Here is a 23,652-nt window from a genome sequence, read left to right as displayed (position 1 = left end):
TCAAAGCTCAGACCACATCGAGAGACTTAGAATCCGCCAAGGCTTCCGTAGCCACAGGTACCACAATAGGTTGGTTCATGTGAAACGCAGAAACCACCTTTGGCAGAAATTGTTGATGAGTTCTCAATTCAGCTCTATCAACATGGAAGACCAAGTAAGGGCTTTTGTGAGACAAAGCTGCCAACTCTGACACCCTCCTTGCGGACGCCAAGGCCAATAGCATGACCACCTTCCAAGTGAGAAACTTCAACTCTACTCTGTAACGGTTCAAACCAATGTGACGCTAGGAAGTGTAACACCACATTAAGGTCCCATGGTGCCACCGGGGGCACAAATGGAGGCTGTATGTGCCGCACCCCCTTCACGAAAGTCTGTACTTCTGAAAGCGAGGCCAATTCCCTTTGAAAGAAAATAGATAAGGCCGAAATCTGCACTTTAATGGAGCCTAACTTTAGGCCCGCATCCACGCCTGATTGCAAAAAATGGAGAAAACGATCCTGCTTAAATTCTTCCATAGGCGCCTTCCTGGATTCGCACCAAGACACATATTTTCTCCAAATACTGTGGTAATGCTTCGCCGTTACCTCCTTTCTAGCCTTCAGTAAAGTCGGAATGACTTCTCCGGGAATACCCTTTTGAGCTACAATTTGGCGTTCAACCGCCATGCCGTCAAACGCAGCCGCGGTAAGTCTTGGAACATGCACGGCCCTTGCCGTAACAGATCCTCTCTCAGAGGAAGAGGCCAGGGATCTTCCACGAGCAATTCCTTAAGATCCGGATACCAGGCCCTCCTTGGCCAGTCTGGAACTACGAGTATCGTCCGAACTCCTGTTCTTCTTATGATTTTTAACACCTTCGGAATGAGTGGAAGCGGAGGGAACACATAGACCGACTGAAACACCCACGGCGTCACTAGCGCGTCCACTGCAAGTGCCTGAGGGTCCCTCGACCTGGAACAATATGCCTGAAGCTTCTTGTTGAGGCGAGACGCCATCATGTCTACTTGAGGAAGTCCCCAACGACTTGTCACTTCTGCAAAGACCTCTTGATGAAAACCCCACTCTCCTGGATGGAGATCGTGTCTGCTGAGGAAGTATGCCTCCCAGTTGTCCACGCCTGGTATGAAGACCGCTGACAGAGCGCTTACATGTCGTTCCACCAAGCGAAGAATCTTTGTGGCCTCCGCCATCGCTGCTCTGCTCCTTGTTCCGCCCTGGCGGTTTACGTGCGCCACCGATGTTACGTTGTCCGACTGAATCAGGATGGGTAGGCAGCGAAGGAGATGTTCTGCTTGCAGAAGGGCATTGTAAATGGCCCTTAATTCCAGGATGTTTATGTGCAGACAAGTTTCCTGGCTTGACCATTTTCCCTGGAAATTCTCCCCTTGAGTGACTGCTCTCCAGCCCTGGAGACTCGCATCCGTGGTTACCAGGACCCAATCCTAGATACCGAACCGGCGACCCTCCAGTAGGTGAGAACTTTGGAGCCACCACAGTAGAGAAATCCTGGCCTTGGGGGACAGGCATATTCTCCGGTGCATGTGTAGATGGGACCCGGAGCATTTGTCCAACAGGTCCCACTGAAACGTTCTGGCATGAAATCTGCCAAACGGAATGGCCTCGTAGGCCGCTACCATCTTCCCCAGCACTCGAGTGCACTGATGAATCGACACTCTTGCCGGTTTCAAAAGGTTCTTGACCATGGACTGGATTTCCAGAGCTTTTTCCCCCGGGAGAAAAACTCTGTAGATCCGTGTCCAGAACCATGCCCAAGAACGACAGCCATGTTGTCGGAATCAACTGCGACTTTGGCAAATGTAGGAGCCATTCATGTTGCTGCAGAACCGTCAGGGACAGTGCAACGTTTTTTAGCAATAGCTCCTGTGATCTCGCCTTTATCAGGAGATCGTCCAAGTACGGGATAATTTTTACCCCCTGCTTGCGCAGAAGCACTATCATTTCCGCCATGACCTTGGTAAAAATCCTCAGGGCCGTGGAAAGACCAAACGGCAACATTTGAAATTGGTAGTGGCAATCCTGAACAGCGAACCTCAGGTACGTCTGATGAGGAGGATATATGGGGACATGTAGGTAAGCATCCTTTATGTCGACTGAAACCATAAAATCCCCTCCCTCTAGACTGGAGATCACTGCCCGCAGAGATTCCATCTTGAATTTGAAACTTTTCAAATACAGATTGAGGGACTTTAAATTCAGAATCGGTCTGACCGAACCATCCGGCTTCGGGACCACAAACAGGCTTGAATAAAACCCTTTCCCCCGTTGTGACGGGGACACCTCGACAATGACCCGCTGCTGACACAGCTTCTGTATTGCCGCACTCACTACCTCCCTTTCCGGAAGGGAAGCTGGTAAGGCCGATTTGAAAAATCGGCTTGGAGGCACGTCTTGAAACTCCAGTTTGTACCCTTGGGTCACAATTTCTAGCACCCAAGGGTCCAGGCCCGAGTGAACCCAGACCTGACTGAAAATATGAAGACGCACCCCCACCAGTGCGGACTCCCACAGGGGAGCCCCAGCGTCATGTGCTGGACTTGGCAGAAGCCGGGGAGGACTTCTGCTCCTGAGACCCTGCCATGGCCGGTGATCTTTCCCTTTCCCTTACCTCTGGCAAGGAAGGATGACCCACGTCCTTTCCGGAACTTCGCGACCAAAAGGACTGCATCTGGTATTGAGGTGTCTTCTTTTGCTGCGGAGGAACAAAAGACAGAAACGAGGACTTAGCCGCGGTAGCTGTAGAGACCAGGTCCGCGAGGCCTTCACCAAATAAAACCTCCCCCTTATAGGGCAGAGCCTCCATAGCCTTTTTAGAATCAGCATTACCATTCCATTGATGAGTCCACAATGCCCTCCTAGCCGAGACTGCCATGGCATTGGCCCTCGATCCCAAGAGGCCAATATCCCTCGCAGTATCCTTGAGATAGATCGCAGCGTCCTTGATATGACCCAGTGTCAACAGTACGCTAACCCTATCCAGAGTGTCTATTTCAGATAACAAGGTATCAGCCCACTTTTCAATAGCGTTACTCACCCATGCCGACGCCACGGCCGGCCTGAGCAGCATACCTGTCGTGACATAAATAGACTTCAAGGTAGTTTCCTGCCTACGATCAGCCGGATCCTTAAGGGCCGTCATCTCAGGTGACGGCAACGCCACCTTCTTGGACAAATGCGCTAGAGCTTTGTCCACTGTGGGGGTCGACTCCCACCTAAACCTATCCTGGGAAGGAAACGGGTATGCCATAGCAATTCTCCTGGGAATCTGCCACCGTTTATCCGGGGTTTCCCAGGCCTTTTCAAAAAGAGCATTCATTTCATGCGAGGAAGGAAATGTTACCTCCGGCTTCTTCCCCTTAAACATGCAGACCCTTGTGTCAGGGACAGTGGGGTCCTCTGTGATATGTAACACGTCTTTTATTGCCACAATCATGTATTGAATACTCTTAGCCACCTTAGGATGTAGCTTCGCATTATCATAGTCGACACTGGAGTCAGAGTCCGTGTCTGTATCTGCTATCTGGGTAAATTAACGTTTTTGGGACCCCGAGGGTGCCCGAGTGAGTGGGACTACCTCTCCCATCGACTGCCTCCATGCCTGGTTCTGAGCCTCGGATTTATCCAATCTCTTATGTAACAAAGCCACACTCTTATTCAAAATGCTCCACATCTCCACCCAATCAGCAGTCGGCGGTGCCGATGGAGTCACTCCTTCATTCTGTTCAGACCCCACACGCACCTCCTCCTGGGAAGAGCATTCAGTCTCAGACATGTCGACACCCACGTAACGACACTACTCAACACACTGGGCTACAGGGGACAGACCCACAGCAAGGCCTTTCAGAAGGACATAGAAAGAGTTTGCCAGCTCACACCCAGCGCCCCACCGGTCAGAAACCTGTAAGCGCTGTTATATATTATAACAATATTAACCAACACCAAATTTGTGCCCCCCCCCCTCGTTTTTCAAGCACCCAGTTACTTGTGTGCAGTGAAGGGCCAGGAGCAGCGTCTCTGCAGCAAGCTGCGGAGAGAAAATGGCGCTGGTTAGAGCTGGAGGACGAAGCCCTGCCCCCTACTTGGCGCGCTTCCATCCCGCTTTCTTATGCTGGCGGGGGTCCCTGGAATGGTGCTACCACACCTTAGATACATGCCAGCCCCTTATATGAGGTAATATTTGCTGCCCAGGGCGCCCCCCCTGCGCCCTGCACCCTTGCAGTGCCTTGTGCGTGTGGGAGCAATGGTGCGCAGCGCGCCCGCTGCGCGGTACCTCCGGAAGACTGAAGTCTTTTGCTGCCTTCACGAAGTCTTCGTTGCTTCTAATACTCACCCGTCTTCCGACTTCTGGATCTGTGAGGGGGACGGCGGCACGGCTCCGGGAGTGAGCTGCAAGGCGACCCAAGCGATCAGATCCTCTGGAGCTAATGGTGTCCAGTAGCCTAAGAAGCAGAGCCTTGTAACTCACAGAAGTAGGTCTGCTTCTCTCCCCTCAGTCCCACAATGCAGGGAGCCTGTTGCCAGCAGTGATCCCTGAACATAAAAAAACCTAACAAAAGTCTATTTCCAGAGAAACTCAGGAGAGCCCCCTGTGTGTGACCAGTCTCCTCTGGGCACAGAATCTAACTGAGGTCTGGAGGAGGGGCATAGAGGGAGGAGCCAGTTCACACACATTTAAAGTCTTAAAGTGCCCATGTCTCCTGCGGAGCTCGTCTATACCCCATGGTCCTTTCGGAGTCCCCAGCATCCTCTAGGACGTAGGAGAAACACCCTGTATACTGTACTGAGCAATGTGTGAGATACACCTTGGGATTATACACCCTATATACTGTACTGTGCGATGTGTGTTATACACCTGGTGATTATACATCCTGTAATCTGTACTGAGCGATGTGTGAGATACACATGGGGATTATACACCCTATATACTGTACTGTGCGATATACACCTGGGGTTTATACACCCTATATACTGTACTGAGCGATGTGTGAGATACACCTGGGGATTATACACCCTATATTATTATTATTATTATCCTTTATTTATATGGCGCCACAAGAGTTCCGCAGCGCCCAATTACAGAGTACATAAATAATCAAACAGGAAAACAGCAATTTACAGTTGATGACAGTATAGGACAAGTACAGGGTAAATAAACATAGTTACATCAGCAGATGACACATGTGGGACAGTTGAAGATTATTAAAGTAAGACAAAGGATAAGCACATGAGGGAAGAGGGCCCTGCTCGTGAGAGCTTACAATCTAAAGGGGAGCGGTAGACAGACATGGGTGACACAGATGGGGTACATAGAGAACGTGGAACAGAGGGTTAGGATGAGATTTGGCTGGGTTTGGTGAAGAAATGGACCCCCAGAAGGCACATGTCAATACTTAACATTGCAACATTTTACTGGGCTATGCAGGAGAAAAATAAGAATTTACTTACCGATAATTCTATTTCTCGGAGTCCGTAGTGGATGCTGGGGTTCCTGAAAGGACCATGGGGAATAGCGGCTCCGCAGGAGACAGGGCACAAAAAGTAAAGCTTTATGATCAGGTGGTGTGTACTGGCTCCTCCCCCTATGACCCTCCTCCAAGCCTCAGTTAGGATACTGTGCCCGGACGAGCGTACACAATAAGGAAGGATTTATGAATCCCGGGTAAGACTCATACCAGCCACACCAATCACACCGTACAACCTGTGATCTAAACCCAGTTAACAGTATGATAACAGAGGAGCCTCTGAAAGATGGCTCCCTACAACAATAACCCGATTTAGGTAACAATAACTATGTACAATTATTGCAGATAATCCGCACTTGGGATGGGCGCCCAGCATCCACTACGGACTCCGAGAAATAGAATTATCGGTAAGTAAATTCTTATTTTCTCTATCGTCCTAGTGGATGCTGGGGTTCCTGAAAGGACCATGGGGATTATACCAAAGCTCCCAAACTGGCGGGAGAGTGCGGATGACTCTGCAGCACCGAATGAGAGAACTCCAGGTCCTCCTTAGCCAGGGTATCAAATTTGTAGAATTTTACAAACGTGTTCTCCCCCGACCACGTAGCCGCTCGGCAGAGTTGTAATGCCGAGACCCCTCGGGCAGCCGCCTAAGAAGAACCCACCTTCCTTGTGGAGTGGGCATTTACCGATTTTGGCTGTGGCAGGCCTGCCACAGAATGTGCAAGCTGAATCGTACTACAAATCCAGCGCGCAATAGTCTGCTTAGACGCAGGAGCGCCCAACTTGTTGGGAGCATATAGTATAAACAGTGAGTCAGATTTCCTGACTCCAGCTGTCCTTGAAATGTATATTTTTAAAACTCTGACAACGTCCAAAAACTTGGAGTCCTCCAAGTCGCTTGTAGCCGCAGGCACTACAATAGGCTGGTTCAGATGAAATGCTGACACCACCTTAGGGAGAAAATGCGGACGAGTCCGCAGTTCTGCCCTGTCCGAATGGAAAATCAGATATGGGCTTTTGTAAGATAAAGCTGCCAGTTCTGACACTCTCCTGGCCGAAGCCAGGGCTAGTAGCATGGTCACTTTCCATGTGAGATATTTAAAATCCACATTTTTTAGTGGTTCAAACCAATGAGATTTGAGAAAATCCAAAACAACATTGAGATCCCACGGTGCCACTGGAGGCACCACAGGGGGCTGTATATGCAGTACTCCCTTAACAAAGGTCTGGACTTCAGGAACTGAAGCCAATTCTTTCTGGAAGAAAATTGACAGGGCCGAAATTTGAACCTTAATAGATCCCAATTTGAGACCCATAGACAATCCTGATTGCAGGAAATGTAGGAATCGACCCAGTTGAAATTCCTCCGTCGGAGCACTCCGATCCTCGCACCACGCAACATATTTTCGCCAAATGCGGTGATAATGTTGCGCGGTTACTTCCTTCCTTGCTTTAATCAAGGTAGGAATGACTTCTTCCGGAATGCCTTTTCCCATTAGGATCCGGCGTTCAACCGCCATGCCGTCAAACGCAGCCGCGGTAAGTCTTGAAACAGACAGGGACCCTGCTGAAGCAGGTCCCTTCTCAGAGGTAGAGGCCACGGATCCTCCGTGATCATCTCTTGAAGTTCCGGGTACCAAGTCCTTCTTGGCCAATCCGGAGCCACTAGTATCGTTCTTACGCCTCTTTGCCGTATAATTCTCAATACTTTTGGTATGAGAGGCAGAGGAGGAAACACATACACCGACTGGTACACCCAAGGCGTTACCAGCGCGTCCACAGCTATTGCCTGCGGATCTCTTGACCTGGCGCAATACCTGTCCAGTTTTTTGTTGAGGCGAGACGCCATCATGTCCACCATTGGTCTTTCCCAACGGGTTACAAGCATGTGGAAAACTTCTGGATGAAGTCCCCACTCTCCCGGGTGACCCACTCCCGGGATGAACACTGCTGACAGTGCTATCACATGATTCTCCGCCCAGCGAAGAATCCTTGCAGCTTCTGCCATTGCACTCCTGCTTCTTGTGCCGCCCTGTCTGTTTACATGGGCGACTGCCGTGATGTTGTCCGACTGGATCAACACCGGTTTTCCTTGAAGCAGAGGTTCTGCCTGGCTTAGAGCATTGTAGATTGCTCTTAGTTCCAGAATGTTTATGTGAAGAGACGTTTCCAGGCTCGACCACACGCCCTGGAAGTTTCTTCCTTGTGTGACTGCTCCCCAGCCTCTCAGGCTGGCGTCCGTGGTCACCAGGATCCAATCCTGTATGCCGAATCTGCGGCCCTCCAATAGATGAGCACTCTGCAACCACCACAGAAGAGATACCCTTGTCCTTGGAGACAGGGTTATCCGCTGGTGCATCTGAAGATGCGACCCTGACCATTTGTCCAGCAGATCCCTCTGGAAAACTCTTGCGTGGAATCTGCCGAATGGAATTGCTTCGTAAGAAGCCACCATTTTTCCCAGGACTCTTGTGCATTGATGTACAGACACCTTTCCTGGTTTTAGGAGGTTCCTGACAAGTTCGGATAACTCCTTGGCTTTTTCCTCCGGGAGAAAAACCTTTTTCTGAACCGTGTCCAGAATCATCCCTAAGAACAGCAGACGTGTTGTCGGAATTAACTGGGATTTTGGAATATTCAGAATCCACCCGTGCTGCTTTAGCACTTCTTGAGACCGTGCTAGTCCCATCTCTAGCTGTTCTCTGGACCTTGCCCTTATTAGGAGATCGTCCAAGTATGGGATAATTAATACGCCTTTTCTTCGAAGAAGAATCATCATCTCGGCCATTACCTTGGTAAAGACCCGAGGTGCCGTGGACAATCCAAACGGCAGCGTCTGAAACTGATAGTGACAGTTCTGTACGACGAACCTGAGGTACCCCTGGACCATAAAGTCCCCTTCTTCCAGGTTCGCTATCACCGCTCTGAGTGACTCCATCTTGAACTTGAACTTTTTTATGTACAGGTTCAAGGATTTCAGATTTAGAATAGGTCTTACCGAGCCATCCGGCTTCGGTACCACAAATAGAGTGGAATAATACCCCTTTCCTTGTTGTAAAAGGGGTACCTTGACTATCACCTGCTGAGAGTACAGCTTGTGAATGGCTTCCAAGACCGTCACCCTGTCGGAGGGGGACGTTGGTAAAGCAGACTTCAGGAAACGGCGAGGTGGAGACGTCTCTAGTTCCAACCTGTAACCCTGAGATATTATCTGCAGGATCCAGGGATCCACCTGCGAGTGAGACCACTGCGCGCTGAAATTCTTGAGACGACCGCCCCCGAGTCCGCTTGAGAAGCCCCAGCGTCATGCTGAGGCTTTTGTAGAAGCGGGGGAGGGCTTCTGTTCCTGGGAAGGAGCTGCCTGTTGCAGTCTCTTCCCCTTTCCTCTGCCTCGTGGCAGATATGAATATCCCTTTGCTCTCTTGTTTTTAAAGGAACGAAAGGGCTGCGGCTGAAAAGTCGGTGTCTTTTTCTGTTGGGGAGTGACTTGAGGTAAAAAGGTGGATTTCCCGGCTGTAGCCGTGGCCACCAAATCCGATAGACCAACACCAAATAACTCCTCCCCTTTATACGGCAAAACTTCCATATGCCGTTTTGAGTCCGCATCACCTGACCACTGTCGCGTCCATAAACTTCTTCTGGCCGAAATGGACATAGCACTTACCCGTGATGCCAGTGTGCAAATATCCCTCTGTGCATCACGCATATAAAGAAACGCATCCTTTATTTGCTCTAAAGACAGTAAAACATTGTCCCTATCCAGGGTATCAATATTTTCAATCAGGGACTCTGACCAAGCTACCCCAGCACTGCACATCCAGGCTGTCGCTATAGCTGGTCGTAGTATAACACCTGTATGTGTGTATATACTTTTTTGGATATTTTCCATCCTCCTATCTGCTGGATCTTTAAGTGCGGCCGTCTCAGGAGAGGGTAACGCCACTTGTTTTGATAAGCGTGTGAGCGCCTTGTCCACCCTAGGAGGTGTTTCCCAGCGCGCCCTAACCTCTGGCGGGAAAGGGTATAAAGCCAATAACTTCTTTGAAATTAGCAGTTTTTTATCGGGGGCAACCCACGCTTCATCACACACCTCATTTAATTCATCTGATTCAGGAAAAACTATAGGTAGTTTTTTCACACCCCACATAATACCCTGTTTTGTGGTACCTGTAGTATCAGCAATATGTAACGCCTCCTTCATTGCCAAAATCATATAACGTGTGGCCCTACTGGAAAATACAGTTGATTCGTCACCGTCGCCACTGGAATCAGTGCCTGTGTCTGGGTCCGTGTCGACCGACTGAGGTAACGGGCGTTTTACAGCCCCTGACGGTGTTTGAGGCGCCTGGACAGGTGCTGATTGATTGTCCGGCCGTCTCATGTCGTCAAACGACTGCTTTAGCGTGTTGACACTATCCCGTAATTCCATAAATAAAGCCATCCATTCTGGTGTCGACTCCCTAGGGGGTGACATCCCCATATTTGGCAATTGCTCCGCCTCCACACCAATATCGTCCTCATACATGTCGACACACACGTACCGACACACAGCAGACACACAGGGAATGCTCTTAAAGAAGACAGGACCCCACTAGCCCTTTGGGGAGACAGAGGGAGAGTTTGCCAGCACACACCAAAAGCGCTATATATGACAGGGATAGCCTTATAATAAGTGCTCCCTATATAGCTGCTTTAATATATATAATTTTGCCACAATTTTGCCCCCCCTCTCTTGTTTTACCCTGTTTCTGTAGTGCAGTGCAGGGGAGAGCCTGGGAGCCTTCCTGACCAGCGGAGCTGTGTGAGGAAAATGGCGCTGTGTGCTGAGGAGATAGGCCCCGCCCCTTTTTCGGCAGGCTCGTCTCCCGCTCTTTAACGGATTCTGGCAGGGGATAAATATCTCCATATAGCCCCCGGAGGCTATATGTGAGGTATTTTATGCCAAAAAATAGGTTTACATTGCTTCCCAGGGCGCCCCCCTCCAGCGCCCTGCACCCTCAGTGACTGCCGTGTGAAGTGTGCTGAGAGCAATGGCGCACAGCTGCAGTGCTGTGCGCTACCTTAAGAAGACTGAGGAGTCTTCTGCCGCCGATTCTGGACCTTCTTCTCTTTTCAGCATCTGCAAGGGGGCCGGCGGCGAGGCTCCGGTGACCATCCAGGCTGTACCTGTGATCGTCCCTCTGGAGCTAATGTCCAGTAGCCAAAGAAGCCAATCCATCCTGCACGCAGGTGAGTTCACTTCTTCTCCCCTAAGTCCCTCGTTGCAGTGATCCTGTTGCCAGCAGGACTCACTGTAAAATAAAAAAACCTAAGCTAAACTTTTCTAAGCAGCTCTTTAGGAGAGCCACCTAGATTGCACCCTTCTCGGACGGGCACAAAAACCTAACTGAGGCTTGGAGGAGGGTCATAGGGGGAGGAGCCAGTACACACCACCTGATCATAAAGCTTTACTTTTTGTGCCCTGTCTCCTGCAGAGCCGCTATTCCCCATGGTCCTTTCAGGAACCCCAGCATCCACTAGGACGATAGAGAAATTAAAAATAGGGGGGGGGGGGGGGGAAAGAAAAAATAATTGATAACTTCTACCGCTTTCAAATAGGTTAATGGAAGATGAAATAATGGACAACTACCTCATGGAAGCCAGATACAGTATACCAAACAGTACTTAGCAGAGTTAGGAATGAGTGCTTATGAAATACAGTAACATTTTGTCATAATATTTCAGAAACTGCATGGCTGGTCTCTTGCACTCTTTTGCTCCAATACACCACCTGCTTTAGGATTTATATTCAAAAACATTATGTCTCCATAATCCCAAAAACGTCAGTCTTCTTGGAAAGTGGTTTATTCTTTTGTAAGGGAAAGAGAACAAACGTTCTCAAACAACGGTTACTCAATTTCTTTTTCCTCTGGTAAGGGATTGTGGATTCGCAGGAATATCTGAGCATTTCTGTAATCAGAAAGCAGCGACTTTCTACAAATGTTTACGAATAATTCCATTGATTAGAACGAATAATTCCAGTGATTTTGTCATTCTTCCAGTGATTTGGACCAATAATACCATTGATTAGAACGAATAATTCCAGTGATTTTGTCATTTTCTTCCAGTGATTTGGACCAATAATACCATTGATTAGAACAAATAATTCCAGTGATTTTGTCATTTTCTTCCAGTGATTTGGAACAATAATACCATTAATTAGAACAAATAATTCCTGTGATATTGAGGTGTTTGTGTCGCTTAGCTTAGCCGTCCAGCGACCACAGTGCACCTCTTTTTCTCTTTCTCTAACGTCCTAAGTGGATGCTGGGGACTCCGTCAGGACCATGGGGTTTAGCGGCTCCGCAGGAGACAGGGCACAATAATAAAAGCTTTAGGATCAGGTGGTGTGCACTGGCTCCTCCCCCTATGACCCTCCTCCAAGCCTCAGTTAGATTCTTGTGCCCGGCCGAGAAGGGTGCAATCTAGGTGGCTCTCCTGAGCTGCTTAGAATAAAAGTTTAAGTTAGGTTTTTTATTTTCAGTGAGTCCTGCTGGCAACAGGCTCACTGCTACGAGGGACTTAGGGGAGAGAAGTAAACTCACCTGCGTGCAGGATGGATTTGCTTCTTAGGCTACTGGACACCATTAGCTCCAGAGGGAGTCGGAACACAGGTCTCACCCTGGGGTTCGTCCCGGAGCCGTGCCGCCGACCCCCCTTGCAGATGCCGAAGTTGAAGAGGTCCAGAAACAGGCGGCAGAAGACTTTCAGTCTTCATAAGGTAGCGCACAGCACTGCAGCTGTGCGCCATTGTTGTCAGCACACTTCATACCAGCGGTCACTGAGGGTGCAGGGCGCTGGGGGGGGCGCCCTGGGCAGCAATGTATTATACCTTTTTTATGGCTAAAATACATCACATATAGCCCTTGAGGCTATATGGATGTATTTAACCCCTGCCAGATCTCACAAACTCCGGGAGAAGAGCCCGCCGGTTTAGGGGGCGGGGCCTATTCTCCTCAGCACACGGCGCCATTTTCCTGCTCAGCTCTGCTGTGAGGAAGGCTCCCAGGCTCTCCCCTGCACTGCACTACAGAAACAGGGTTAAAACAGAGAGGGGGGGCACTTATTTGGCGATATGATTACATATGTGAAAATGCTATAAGGGAAAACACTTGTATAAGGGGTTGTCCCTGTATAATTATAGCGTTTTTGGTGTGTGCTGGCAAACTCTCCCTCTGTCTCCCCAAAGGGCTAGTGGGGTCCTGTCCTCTATCAGAGCATTCCCTGTGTGTGTGCTGTGTGTCGGTACGTGTGTGTCGACATGTAGGAGGACGATGTTGGTGAGGAGGCGGAGCAAATTGCCTGTATTGGTGATGTCACTCTCTAGGGAGTCGACACCGGAATGGATGGCTTATTTAGGAATTACGTGATAATGTCAACACGATGCAAGGTCGGTTGACGACATGAGACGGCCGGCAAACAAATTAGTACCTGTCCAGGCGTCTCAGACACCGTCAGGGGCTTGTAAAAACGCCCATTTACCTCAGTTGGTCGACACAGACACAGACACGGACACTGACTTCAGTGTCGACGGTGAAGAAACAAACGTATTTTCCTTTAGGGCCACACGTTACATGTTAAGGGCAATGAAGGAGGTGTTACATATTTCTGATACTACAAGTACCACAAATAAGGGTATTATGTAGGGTGGGAATAATCTACTTGTAGTTTTTCCTGAATCAGATAAATTAAAGTGTGTGATGATACGTGGGTTTCCTCCGATAGAAAATTATTGGAGGTATACCTTTTCCCGCCAGAAGTGAGGGCGAGTTGGGAAACACACCTTAGGGTGGATAAGGCGCTCACACGCTTATAAAAACAAGTGGCGTTACCGTCTCCAGATACGGCCGCCCTTAAGGAGCCAGCTGATAGGAAGCTGAAAAATATCCTAAAAAGTATATACACACATACTGGTGTTATACTACGACCAGCAATCGCCTCAGCCTGGATGTGCAGCGCTGGGGGGGCTTGGTCGGATTTCCTGACTGAAAATATTGATACCCTTGACAGGAACAATATTTTATTGACTATAGAGCATTTTAAGGATGCATTTCTATATATGCGAGATGCGCAGAGGGATATTTGCATTCTGGCATCAAGAGTAGATGTGATGTCCATATCTGCCAGACGATGTTTATAGACACGACAGTGGTCAGGTGATGCAGATTCCAGACGGCACATGGAAGTATTGCCGTATAAAGGGGCGGTCCATCGGACCTGGTGGCCATGGCAACAGCTGGAAAATCCACTTTTGTTACCCCAAGTCACATCTCAGCAGAAAAGGACACAGTCTTTTCAGTCTCAGTCCTTTCGTACCCATAAAGGCAGGCGGGCAAAAGGCCAGTCATATCTGCCCAGGGTTAGAGGAAAGGGAAGAAGACTGCAGCAGGCAGCCCATTCCCAGGAACAGAAGTCCTCCACAGCTTCTGCCAAGTCCGCAGCATGACGCTGGGGCCATACAAGCGGACTCAGGTGCGGTGGGGGGTCATCTCAAGAATTTCAGCACGCAGTGGGCTCACTCGCAAGTGGACTCCTGGATCCTACACGTAGTATCCCAGGTGTACATTGGAAATTCGAGACGTCTTCCCCTCACAAGTTCCTGAAGTCTGCTTTACCAACGTCTCCCTCCGACAGGGAGGCAGTATTGGAAAAAAATTCACAGGCTGTATTCCCAGCAGGTGAAAATCAAAGTACCCCTCCTACAACAAGGGAAGGGGTATTATTCCACACTATATTGTAGTACTGAAGCCAAACGGCTTGGTGAGATCTAAAAGATTTGAACAATTACATACAAGGGTTCAAATCAAGATGGAGTCACTCAGAGCAGTGATAGCGAACCAGGACGATATGGTGTCACTGGATATCAGGGACGCTTACCTACATGTCCAAATTTTGCCCTTCTCACCAAGGGTATCTCAGGTTCGTGGTACAGAACTGTCACTATCAGTTCAGACGCTGCCGTTTGGATTGTCCACGGCACCCCGGGTCTTTACCATGGTAATGGCCGAAATGATGATTCTTCCGAAAAGAAATATGGACGCTTTCCTGATAAGGGCAAGGTCCAGAGAACAGTTGGCGGTCGGAGTAGCACTATCTCAAGTAGTTCTACGACAGCACGAGTGGTTTCTAAATATTCCAAAATCGCAGCTTTTCCGACGACACGTCTAATGTTCCTAGGAATGATTCTGGACACAGTCCAAAAAAGGATGTTTTCTCCCGGAGAAGAAGGCCAGGGAGTTATCCGAGCTAGTCAGGAACCTCCTAAAACCAGGAAAAGTATCAGTGCATCATTGCACAAGGGTCCTGTGAAAAATGGTGGTTTCTTACAAAGCGATCCCATTCGGTAGATTTCACGCAAGAACCTTTCAGTGGAATCTGCTGGGAAAATGGTCCGGATCGCATCTTCAGATGCATCAGCGGATAACCCTGTCTCCAAGGACAAGGGTGTTTTCTTCTGCGGTGGCTGCAGAGTGCTCATCTATGAAAGGGCCGCAGATTCGACATTCAGGACTGGGTCCTGGTGACCACGGATGCCAGCCTGAGTGGCTGGGGAGCAGTCACACAAGGAAAAAATTTCCAGGGAGTGTGATCAAGTCTGGAGACTTCTCTCCACATAAATATACTGGAGCTAAGGGCAATTTACAAGGCTCTAAGCTTAGCAAGACCTCTGCTTCAAGGTCAGCCGGTATTGATCCAGTGGGACAACATCACAGCAGTCGCCCACGTAAACAGACAGGGCGGCACATGAAGCAGGAGGGAAGTGGCAGAAACTGCAAGGATTCTTCGCTGGGCGAAAAATCATGTGATAACACGCTCAGCAGTGTTAATTCCGGGAGTGGAAAACTGGGAAGCAGACTTCCTCAGCAGGCATAACCTCCACCCGGGAGAGTGGGGATTTCAGCGGGAAGTCTTCCACATGATTGTAAACCGTTGGGAAAAACCAAAGGTGGACATGATGGCGTCCCGCCTGAACAAAAAACTAGACAGATATTGCGCCAGGTCAAGGGACCCTCAGGCAATAGCGGTGGACGCTCTGGTAACACTGTGGGTGTACCAGTCAGGGTATGTGTTCCCTCCTATGCATCTCATACCAAAAGTACTGAGAATCATAAGAAGGAGATGAGTAAGAACGATACTCGTGGTTCCGGATGGGTCAAGAAGGACTTGGTACCCGGAACTTCAAGAGATGCTCACGGAAGAACCGTGGCCTCTACCTTTAAGAGAGGACCTGCTCCAGCAGGGGCCTTGTCTGTTCCAAGACTTACCGGGGCTGCGTTTGACGGCATGGCAGTTGAACGCCGGATCCTGAAAGGGCATTCCAGATGAAGTCATCCCTACCCTGGTCGAAGCCAGGAAGGATGTAATCACAAAACATTTTCACTGCATTGGGCGAAAATATGTTGCGTGATGTGAGGCCAAGAAGGTCCCTACAGAGGAATTCCAACTGGGTCGTTTCCTACATTTCCTGAAAACAGGACTGTCTATGGGCCTAAAATTAGGGTCCATTAAGGTTCAAATTTCGACCCTGTCGAATTTCTTCCAGAAAGAACTGGCTTCAGTGCCTGAAGTTCAGACGTTTGTAAAAGGGGTACTGCATATACAGCCTCCTTTTGTGCCCCCAGTGGCACCTTGGGATCTCAATGTTGTTTTGAGTTTCCTAAAGTCACATTGGTTGGATCCACTCACCACTGTGGAATTAAAATATTTCACATGGAAGGTGAAGATTCTATTAGCCCTGGCTTCAGCCAGGCGTGTGTCAGAATGGGCGGCTTTATCATATAAAAGCCCTTACTTAATTTTTTATTCTGACAGGGCAGAATTGAGGACTCGTCCTCAATGTCTCCTTAAGGTGTTTTCTGTTTTTCACATGAACCAACCTATTGTGGTACCTGCGGTTACTAGGGACTTGGAGGACTCCAAGTTACTTGACGTTGTCAGGGCCCTGAAAATATATGTTTCCAGGACGACTGGAGTCAGAAAATCTGACTCGCTGTTTAGCCTGTATGCACCCAACAAGATGGGTGTTCCTGCTTCTAAGCAGACGATTGCTCGCTGGATTTGTAGTACAATTCAGCTTGCACATTCTGTGGCAGGCTTGCCACAGCCAAAATCAGTAAAAGCCCATTCCACAAGGAAGTGGGCTCATCTTGGGCGGCTGCCCGAGGGGTCTCGGCTTTACAACTTTGCCGAGCTGCTACTTGGTCAGGGGCACACCCTGACTGAGGAGGACCTGGAGTTCTCTCATTCGGTGCTGCAGAGTCATCCGCACTCTCCCGCCCGTTTGGGAGCTTTGGTATAATCCCCATGGTCCTGACGGAGTCCCCAGCATCCACTTAGGACGTTAGAGAAAATAAGAATTTACTTACCGATAATTCTATTTCTCGTAGTCCGTAGTGAATGCTGGGCGCCCATCCCAAGTGCGGATTGTCTGCAATACTGGTACATAGTTATTGTTACAAAAATCGGGTTATTCTTGTTGTGAGCCATCTTTTCAGAGGCTCCTTCGTTGTTATCATACTGTTAACTGGGTTCAGATCACAGGTTGTATGGTGTGATTGGTGTGGCTGGTATGAGTCTTACCCGGGATTCAATATCCTTCCTTATTATGCACGCTCGTCCGGGCACAGTATCCTAACTGAGGCTTGGAGGAGGGTCATAGGGGGAGGAGCCAGTGCACACCACCTGATCCTAAAGCTCTTATTATTGTGCCCCGTCTCCTGCGGAGCCGCTAAACCCCATGGTCCTGACGGAGTCCCCAGCATCCACTACGGACTACGAGAAATAGAATTATCGGTAAGTAAATTCTTATTTTTCTTTGCATCATGTGCTGTTTGGGGCCAATTTTTTTAAGTGCCATCCTGTCTGACACTGCAGTGCCACTCCTAGATGGGCCAGGTGTTTGTGCTGCCCTCTTGGGTCGCTTTGCTTAGTCATCCAGTGACCTCGGTCCAAATTTTAGGACTAAAAATGGGATTGCCTGCTCTCAGGGCAGAGCGCCCAGCTCGAAAGCAGTTAGAGGCAGGGTGGGCCCTGCCACAAAGCAAGCAGAGGTGTTGAAAACGACACCATTGCCTAACAGGACACGCAGAGTTATTGAAGGCAAAACATTTGCCTTTCGCTGGCCCCGGCCGTTGCGAACAACTAGGTGCCCCGAACCGCCATGGGCCTAATTCAGACCTGGTCGCACGCAGGCTATTTTTTGCACTGCTGCAACCAGGTAATCGCCGCCTACAGGGGAGGGGTTTTGGCTATGCAGGGGTGCGTTTGCTTGTGCAGAGAGCTGCACAAACAAAAAGTTTGTGCAGTCTCTACACACCTCAAGACTTACTCAGCCACTGCAATGATCCTTGCTGGAGCTGACGTCAGGAACCCTCCCTGGAAACAGCCGGACACGCCTGCGTTTTCCTGGACACTCCCAGAAAATGGTGAGTTGACACCCTCGGACAGCCTCTACTGTAAATCTTCTTGCGTTTACCACTGCGAACGCTGTCTTCATTATTTCCCTCCCTGCCCAGCTACGTCTGTCGCCGGCAGCCAATGCGCCTATGCATTGTAGACCTTGCGCGAGCACTGTTCAGGCCCGATTGCACGGCTGAGAAAAAGGCAGAGTGCGATCGGGTCTGAATGAATCCCTTGCTTGGGGAGCCTCCCGAAGCTCCGTTAACCCCCGGGGGCAACCCCCGCGGGCCCTCCTTCTTGTCCTGCTGTACCCTGGAAACCTCCATCCATAACTCAACATCTTTACAGCCGAAGTCCATGACTCTCAAACAATCCTGCTTGCGCCTTAACTGGTCGTCATACATCCTCCAGGCGACACCCTAATACCTGCGTTGCATGTCGTGAATCATGTGTATGTAGTGGATTATTTTGATGTGTTCACCTGGACGATCTTTGAAATAACAGGCTGCGAAGACATAGAACCCTGCCAACCAAGCATCATAAGATTTTTCGCCTCATCGGTCAACGTGAACATATCAACAAAATCGCCCTTTTGAATTTTCCTACAGCAGCTCTCACGCAACCCACGCAACACCGCCGTGTAGTCACAATGTACGACTCCAGGCAGGTTGCACCGCTTCCGTTCCCTGCGGGAAAGCTCAGCAGTTCTCTTGCACTTAGTGCGGTGTTCACGCTTGCCCACCTCTTTGTTTGCATATTTAGCCGCACGCTTGCGGGCCCTTGCTGCGTTACTAACAGTAGAACCGAGAGAAGATGAGGATGAGAAAGAGGAAGAGGAACTGGTCCAAGATACAGACGAGGAAAAAGCGTGCGACAGTACCAAGACAGACTCCTCACCTGACGCCTCCGGCTGATCAACCCAAGGTGCAAAATCATTCTCGCTGTCCAGCCGCACACTCAAGTCCTCCTCTGGTTCTGAAAAACAATGGAAATCTGGCCCCGGAGCCAGGAGACAAGGACGCCTTAGCTAGCACTGGTAGAGCCCCAGTCCCTGCAGTTGAATCACCATCCAACTAGGCCACAGCCGACCCCATGACCCCAAATGCCCTCATAAACTGGGAGACCCCAGGAGTAGCACCACCTGCAACAACCCTAGAACCCCGCCCCATACGGCCAGGGCCGCCCAAGCTCGGCGACATGGCCAACATTAAGGGAGCTAGAGCAACCGCCACCGAAGAAAAAGCGACAGACAACTGGGAGGGGTCAAAAACAGCAGGCAACTGACTTGGATCAGCGCAAGCCTGAGTTCTGGAGGGTGCCCTTGCCCCCCTATGGCCACTGCCCGCCTGGCCAGAGGTAGAGGGTGCAGTAACAGGAGTGGGAGATACAGCCCCTGCATCATGGGAGCCACGGGAGGAACAACTGCTCACAGCAGCACCATCAGTCCCAGGCCTCCGTTCACCAAAATGGCTGCCGTCCCTCACAGCCCTGTCTCCGCCCCGCAAGCCCTTGACAGCTGTAGCAGGAGCCACACTGCTAAAACCTACCCGTCCCTCCCTACTGCGCCGCCCCCCAAGCTCCGCAGACCTACGGAAACCCAGGGAGGCACGAACTCCTGACCTCCAATCCTCACTAGGTGAGGGGCTCTCCAGGCAGCTGTAAGCCGCCGAGTGCCTACAATGCGCCCTCTCACATGTCAGAGCCTCCGACAGGGCCCGGACAGCGTCAGCCGCTTGCCTGGACAAAGCCCCCACCTCCCGCCGCCGGCATCCTCCGCCGAGTCCCGCTCCCCCCAGCAAGGAGGCAGAGGCCTGGGAAGCCGTGACCGCCCTTACACCGCCCGGCTGAGTCACTGCAGGCGTGGGAGCGGCAGGGAGAGCAGGGGAGGACAGAAAGGGCTCATTAAGGGCTGCAGCTAAGCCGGGGGGGGGGGGGGCACGGCAAAGCCATGAAGCACAGCAGGGAGGGTAAGGCAATACTATGTGAAATGAATACTGAACCTACCCTAATCCTAAGGTAGCAACAAACCCAATAACAAGCTCAAAAGCAGAGGAAAACCACTGAACTTACCCCTGCCAAAGAACAAGAAATAAAGGAAGACTCCTCTTCCCAGACTATATCAATCAGCTAGCTCCTGAATCCCAGCATCCCTATTGGATGGCTAGTCACATGTCCCCACAGAGTCATCCCTAGCCTATGTACAGTGTATGTTTAACCCTCTCCACTCCTATCTCAGTCATTCCATTCTTCAAATATAAGCTATAACAAGTGTAGGACTCTGTAAATTCCTGTTATGCTTCTGACTTTCATCTTATCTTCCTTTTCTAAGTTGTGCAAACTCTTATTTAAATTATTGATTTTGTTTTTAAAGGTCTACATTTTAATTTTGTTTCTCATCTTGCCATAAGTACATTTGTTTGTATACATTTTTTAATCCACAGTTCTTAACCTTTTGGTCAAATATGTCAAATACAGTAATAGTAAGAGAGAGAAAGAGAGAGATCAATATAGCCAATTATGCCAAAATTTACTGCAGCACCTTAATGGGCCTCTGAATTTATTTAGAATTTGTCATACTATCAGATACAACAATTGTAATATAATTCCACGGGTAACATGGTGTTTGGTGTAATCAGTTGCCAGAAATGATGAGAGCACTTAGAACCCGTGTTAAAAAAATAAATAAGAATAATGAAGTACTCTAAAATTATATTAGTAACTACTGTTGTATCATTCTTGAAATGTGTAATAATTAAATTTCCACTGGAAAGAAATAGTTTAATCACATGTATTTATATTTTCAAGGATTAACTACAGGAATCATAATAATTATGGCAAAGCAATTGACAAATGTTTTCTTTCTCTCCCTTAGATGTGAAGCCATGGGAGAAAAACCAAAAACAGAAAAAAAGAAAACCTTAGCCGCTATGTTAAATATACAAGCTAACTTTGAGAATTTAGAGAGCAGCTGGAGAAGAAGATGGGGGCTTCTTACTGTTCACAAAAGGTAAAGGAATATAGCCAGCACTAACCTTTATCTTCTGATGTAAGGGTGCATACACACGGTGAGATTCGGACTTATCCGATTCTCACCGTGCGACAGGGGGCCGGGTCGGCACTTAGCCAGTATCGCAAGCACATAATAACTGTGCTTGCGATGCTGGCTATGTGCGATTTCAATCCTGACTATCTCTTCTATAGAGATAGTCAGGATTGACTTGCCTGCACAGCCTATTTTTTCTTCCGATGCCGACCGCGCGGGGCCGCGCATCGGCATCGGATCGGGATCGCAAGGTGACTGTCACCTTGCGATCTGCACTATATTTTCTTCCGATTCTGACTATATAGTCAGAATCGGAAGAAAATATCTTACCGTGTGTACACACCTTAAGTGTCCTGATAAAGAAACTGATCATGAATTTAACTGAGATAAATACAGCTCTGAATCAGCTGTAGTTGCTCAAAGTTGTGTACCAATGCAGACACTGGTGCTAAATATCATGAGATCCACCCAAAGAGCCATATTTCTCAAATATTTTATTGCTGGTGAGATTATTCTGCAGCCAAATACATTAATATAAAGTGGCAAATTGCAGTAATCTATATGGTTGATACTCTTCCTTGTTCACAAATAAATATTACACGTATTATTACTGTGCACTGTCTGGGTTTGGTATTTGGATGACTCCAAACCTGTGACAGAGGTATTAGTGCTTGGAGCTGTACTGTGACGAAAGCTTGATGGTTTGATCAGGGCCATAACTAGGTGTGTGCCGATGGTGCCTTGCCCACAGTGCAACTGCACTGAAGGCGCACCATCTGGCAGCACATCTCTACGTTTGGCCGTTTTATTCAGTGATGGAGGAGTGAGATTTCCGCTGTCTGCCGTCGCCTGTCTCCAGCCGCCACCTCTGTTAGGGATGGGGAGCGGTGCCGTGGGCGCCATTTGGCAATAAACAGCCTGTCGTGCGGTAAAGCTGCCTGTGAGCCACGCAGCCGCCTTTGAAATGGAGAGGGAGTGGGAGCGCTCCTTTAGCCGCCTACACCCTCGAATGAGCCGCACTGCCTCTACTGATGCTGCCAGTGAGATCCACCTCAGCAGTCGAGAGGGAGTGGGAGTGTTCCTTCGCTGCCTGCACACATGAATGAGCCGACGGTGCCTCTACTGATGCTGCTAGTGAGACCTGCCTCAGCACTGGAAAAGGAGCGCCTGTAACTGAGTGTCTGCGCCTGGTAGTCATGGATGCTGTATCGCCCCAACAGGTGATACGAGACACACTCTCACTCTCACACTCTCTAGAACAAAGGGGGACTCTGCCTGCCTTATGTGTAAAGGGGACTCTGCCTGCCGTACTGTGTAAAAGGGGGACTCTACCTGCCTAATGTGTAAAAGGGGACTCTACCTGCCGTACTGTGTAAAAGGGAGCTCTGCCTGCCATACTGTGTAAAGGGGAGCTCTGCCTGCCGTACTGTGTAAAAGGGAGCTATGTGGCCATGCTCCTTCCCCATGAAGCCATGCCCTATAATTTTGGTGTGCACCTACGGCGCGCATTGGCCTATTTTATATTTGGTGGTGGTGGGGGCGCTGATGCTGTTTCTTGCACATAGCGCTAAAATGTCTAGTTACGGCACTGGGTTTGATATAGTTCTTGCTCATGAGGTCAAAGAGAGACTTGAGGATAGGGAAGATTCGGATGAACTAGCACCAGGTTTTTGATTGAACCCAGAGCAGGGGTGCAGAGTCTTACCCTACCGGTGGTCTTCTCCAGGGATCCCCACAAGGAGATTTGGGTTTGGCTGTACCATGCAGGGGATACATATGAAATCCCATCTGCTGGCTGTCACTATATCGAATCCTGGCAGCGAGTCCCTTCGCAGTCTCACTGAGCTCACCATGCATCGGGCCCAGTGGCTCATGTCCCTCGCCACAGGTTCTATTGCCACTCGGTTGGTGGTGGGATTCTGGGCAATGGTAAAATGATGGCTGTTAGGATTCAGGCATCGGTCTCCTGAACACTGGGATCCTGACAGCAGGTATATTGACTGCATCCACCAGGCAGGCTAGTTGCGGCCCCTTGACTGGGTTACCTGGGCTGGAACTGGAATAATATCACTGGAGATATAGATCTGAAACTGGACTGGAGTGCTGACCAGCTTGGACCCGGAATTATGACACTTCTTGAATAGAACTGGTACCGAACTGGACTGAAAGTCTGCTCACTGGGATGGAACTGGAATGATGACACTTCTGGACTAGAACCGGACTGGAGTGAAACTGGACTGAAGGAGTGCTGACTGGGCTGGAAATAGAATGACACTTCTGGACTAGACCCGGACTGGAGTGAAACCGGACTGAAGTGGAACCAGACTTGAACTGGACCAGACTGGAGTGGAACCAGACTGGAACCAGACTAGAATGGAACTGGCATGGAACCAGACTAGAACCGGATTAGAGTGGAGCAGGACTGGAGTGGAACGTGACTGGAATGGATCCGGACTGCAACCGGACTGGAATACTGAGACACAAAGGATAGCAGGTTCTAAGGCAATATCTATGAACACAGAGGAGTGCAGCTACAAGGCTGTGTGACTTATGGAACTGGTAACCTGTGCCCTGGATAGCAGGAAGCTTTATACCCCTGGGTTGTTCTGGATTGGCTGGTGGTGTCAGCTGAGCACCAGACTGGACAGAATTAGACAGAAGAGAGTCAGCTGGCTGGAACCAAGATAGT

The 23,652-nt window shown here is 49.5% G+C and overlaps 1 long non-coding RNA gene across 3 annotated transcripts in view; it reads right to left on the bottom strand.

Annotated features, from left to right (window-relative positions):
- The window catches only part of LOC134911754 (uncharacterized), a 53,471-nt gene extending 33,395 nt beyond the window's left edge, over positions 1-20,076 (bottom strand). The window contains exons 1-2 of one of the 3 annotated variants that reach the window (XR_010176815.1): positions 19,991-20,076; positions 18,818-18,913 (exon numbers count right to left, since the gene is read on the bottom strand). This is a non-coding gene — a long non-coding RNA (uncharacterized LOC134911754). Of the gene's footprint in view, positions 1-18,817; positions 19,944-19,990 lie in introns of those variants that run through there. The other 2 variants (XR_010176816.1, XR_010176814.1) reach the window with 2 other exon arrangements.
- Positions 20,077-23,652: the final 3,576 nt, after the last annotated feature.

Source organism: Pseudophryne corroboree, chromosome 4 (assembly GCF_028390025.1).
Source record: "Pseudophryne corroboree isolate aPseCor3 chromosome 4, aPseCor3.hap2, whole genome shotgun sequence".
Taxonomy (NCBI): Eukaryota; Metazoa; Chordata; class Amphibia; order Anura; family Myobatrachidae; genus Pseudophryne; species Pseudophryne corroboree.
This window is presented reverse-complemented; position numbering and strand designations above follow the sequence as displayed.